We start from the raw sequence: 4,455 nt of genomic DNA, 5'->3' as shown, positions 1-4,455 counted from the left end.
CCTTAGTTATTTAACCTTCATGCTAGACTCTTTCTCAACCAATGCTTTAAATTCACAAAACTTTGTGAAAGTCTGATCCTTCTTCTGCATGAAAACGATCCATAATTTACGAGAAAAATCATCAACAAATATAACATAGTACATGTGTTTGGTCATGGATGCTGTCAAGAATGGTCCACACACATCTAAATAGACTTGCTCTAGAATCGCCTCTGCTCGACCAAAACTATCGTGAAAGGAAGCCTTGGTGTCTTTTCCCAAAGTACACCCCTTGCATGTATCAACTTGTTCTAGTGTACCTATGGGAAGACCAGTAGAAATCTATTGCATGATTTTCAAAGCCCCATGATCAAAATGACCCAGTCGCCTGTGCCAAAATTCGCCAATGTCTCCGATTTGCACCTTCTCTGCCTTTGTGCTCAAAGCAGCACAATCATCTACCTCCAACTTATAGAGATTCTTAACTTGAATCCCTATCTTCTTTACCTAACATGTGGCTATGTGTCGAAGGAATGCCTTTCCTTTGCTAAAGACCACATCATAGCCTCTATCCTCAAACATGGCGATCGATAATAAGTTCTTCCTCAACCCGGGCACATACAGAACATCTCTCAAGGTGAGAGGAGCACCCTGCTCCCTCTGAAAATTAAATGTTCCCAATCCAGTAGCACTATACACCCCGTCGTCACCCATCTCAATATGCATCTAGACATCCTTCTCCTCCAGGTCACTGAACAACTCCTTGTCACCAGTCATGTGGAATGAAGCTCCATTGTTAAGGTACCATACACTACCCATCATTGATGACACCATGCATGCAATGAGAGTAAAGTCCAATTAGGATTGAGAAGCCAAATCCTCACCCGCCACTCCTCCTGAGGACTTCTTCTTGGACTTCTTGAGCAGATAGTTTGTAGCAAAATGTCCCAACTAATGACAATGAAAGCACTTAACTTTCGGCATGTATTTCTTCTTACCTCCATGACAAGAATCCGATTTGGAATGGGACGCCTTCGCTTTCCTCTTCCTTTCCTTACCCACTAAGGCACAATTTTCCTCATCATCAATCTTTGATGAGGAACCATCTCTGGTGTTCCTTATGATCTCCTCCTGCATCAAATCTGACCACAGTCATTCCCAATATGGTAGCTTCTCCCTCCCATTGATAGAGTCCTAATAGTTATTCCAACTCTTGGGAAGGCCTAGGAGAGCTAGGCTCACCATATCATCCTTGAGAACAGTTATTCCAACACTTCCAAACTCATCACGACAATGAGTGAACTTGGTCAAGTATTTTGGAATGGTCTCACCTTTCTCCATCTTAATTTTTCGAAGTTTGTCTTTCAATGCCAACTTCCTATGTTCACTGCTATTCTAAAATAGGTTTGCCAGTTCTTTCCACATAGCATACAAATTTTACTTCCCATGGAGACTTGAGACAATGTGGTCTTAAAATCCCTCAAGGATTATCCGCCTCGCCCTCGCCACACACTTCTTTCATTCGGCTAGATTTTGTGCATTCGATGCTACTGGCTTAGGAATGTCTTGATAAATGAATTCCTTGATGCCATTATTCTCCAGCACTGCATCCATCCTGTCCTTCCAAGATATATAATTTGAGTTTCCTTCCAAGGCATACTCGATCCTCAAACCGTAGAAATCCATTTTCTGATCCTGAAATATGTATTGCAAATTCGAATTTCACCTGTAACCCAAAACTCAAAACTTCGAAATCTCCTCTAATATATTATCGTCAGCTCCTATACCATGTAGATTTTCCTATAGATTCACATCCCATGTAATGTACTAAAACATAAGACAAGAATCTACTCTACTCTTTAAACAGTGGAAACCAATAGATTGATGAAAACAATAATCAACAAGAGGGAGATAATCAAAGACACATAACAAATTTTTTTTCTCTGGGGAAATCCACTGCTCAAAACCGTGACTATCTATTGCATTAATCATAAATCTGAGTGATAATACAAATCTTGTTCTCACAAGAACAATTCCTGCACAAGTGTGATCAACGCTCTCTCCTCATAAGCCCACTCTGGCCAACACTTAGCCAATTTTGCTGCCTGCCAAGTGATCCAGGTGGATCTTCAGATACAATGTCATGGAAAATCTCAAAATTCAAAGTGGCAGAAAAGCAAGTATCCTAACATCAGATCGAAGTGCTCGTCGCCCTGATTCCAACGGTGCGAACAACACTCCAATCCGAGTCCGGATGATGAAGTTGTGGCAGAAAGAGTTTGCCTTAGTTCCTTTGGAAAATGAGGCTTTTTCTTATAAAAATGGGTTTTAGCCTTATGAAGGCAAATCGCAATTGGAGGGTCCAGAGGGGCGGACTTAAGAAGCAACAGTAGAACTCCCCGATCAACGATCTCTGACTAAATCGCAATCGGGGCAGGCAATCGGCGATATCAGGATGGAGCAGTCAGAACCGGGCAGAGCCGACTTACAATTGTGATCGGCGATCGGAGCGATCGACCGATCGACGATCAACATGACCAAGGACCAGGACCCCTAAGCCACAATGATGCGATATGCTGATTCGATCAGGTCGATGCGATACGCCGATATCGGCGATCGGCGATCGGTGGACCCTCGAGATAAAGGGCCATTGAATGAGCGATATGCTGATTGCAATATGGGGATCGGACACGATGGTTCTATAAGCCTGATTTAATGGAATTTGAAGTCTGGCCTAAAGGTTTTTGGTCGAATTTTCTTATTTTTCCATGTATTATCGGTCCAAATGGAAAAAGGCCTATTATTAAGGTTTGTTGCGCCTGCTGACCCTCCCATCTAAACGGCCTCTATTATAAACAAAACAACTCCAATTTTTAAGTGAAATTGTGCTATAAAGCCCAAGGCACGCAATGGTGTATGGGGAGGAAGGATTTTCAGCACACAGTTTGAGGCAACAGCTTGTAGGAGGGCTGATTGATCATTTTGTTTGAATTGGGTGAAGTTTATATGGTTTTTGCCCCTCTTGATGCCACAGATGCAGTGTTGCTATCCATTTCTCCATTTCACAGCCATTGCCCAAAATGGAGGTATAGCCTCTTTTTATGTAAACTGATGAATGTATTCTCTTCTTTTCATGCCATTTAATATATGAAGGCCTCCCCATTGATCGAGTAGGACCCGGAGACGTAGTTCGAGTTGAACGAACTCCGTTATCAAGTCTTGTTGTCTTCTTGTTGTGCCCTTGTGAGTTCCTTCGTATTTTCTTGTGTGCACATTAGATTTCTGTGTTAAGCTACAATTTCTACATGTGATTCTTTTCATACATCTATAAGCAAAAGATCCCTGGATCAAGTGGTATCAGAGCAGGTCTTTTTAGATGTGAATTGCATGTTTGTATGCTAACAAGAGACAGACTCCGAAGAGGCGAAGGGGAATTAGAGCCTTTCAATCCTGAAGCGGGGCGTGCACATCGAAGGAGAAACATGGCAGAAGATGAAGCTCATCTTGAAGAGGAGCGCAATTTCTGCAAGACCTTATATTCGATGGCAAAGAATATTAGTCAGTTGGTTTTAAGGCTGGAGAAAGCAGAGGAGAGAAACCCAGAAGAACAAGGTTCAACACATGGGAATGGTGGAGAAGAACCCCCTCCTTCTCCTTCTAGGAGTGAAGGTTCTCCTTCCTCTCACCACCATAATCGTAGAAATTAAAAGGATGCATCTAAGAAACCTTTCTTTAAATTAGATGTTAAATTTGATCTTCCCATGTTTAATGGTGAAAGTAACGCAGAGAAGCTTAATAATTGGATTAGGCAAATTGAGGTCTACTGCAGGATTCAGTAGATCATGGAGGATGAGGCAAAGATTCAGCTGGCCTCTCTACGGCTGAGCAGCACTGCTCTCGTTTGGTGGGAGAGAAAATTGCAGTGCAGTAAGAATGTGGGTAACCTCTTTTCCTCATGGCCTAATTTTATTTCTACGTTAAAGGAACAGTTTTATCCCTTAGGATACAAGAAAAAAGCTTTAATGAATTGGCAATATTTAAGACAAGGCAAAGGTCAGGATGTTTAGAGTTTTACAGAGGAGTTTAGAAAGCAAGCACTGAATTTGGGTATTGCACTTGATACACCTGATGTTGTAACTAAGTATATTTTCTCATTGCATAGCTACATTAGGCATTCATTATTATTGTTTGAACCAACCACTATTGACTCGGCCAGCGTAAAGGCAATTCATATTTAGAATAGGGGCAAAAGTGAAAGAGATGATTAGTTTAGAAAACCATTGTTCAAACCTCCCAATGGCAAATCCAAAGCGAAATGGAAAGGAAAGGAGAAGAAGATGGCAGCAGCCAAAGAAGGAGAAAGGTCGTATTGCAATCACTGCAAAAAGGAAGGCTGCGATGACAATCATTATTGGAAGCAGCACCCAGAAAAGCGTCCAAAGAAGTATGGAGGAAAAGGGAAGCAGAAGACAGTGG

Source organism: Pinus tabuliformis, chromosome Q (genome assembly GCF_031772625.1).
Source record: "Pinus tabuliformis cultivar Carrire ecotype Pingquan chromosome Q, CPIR1, whole genome shotgun sequence".
NCBI lineage: Eukaryota > Viridiplantae > Streptophyta > Pinopsida > Pinales > Pinaceae > Pinus > Pinus tabuliformis.
Note: the sequence above shows the minus strand (reverse complement) of the source record.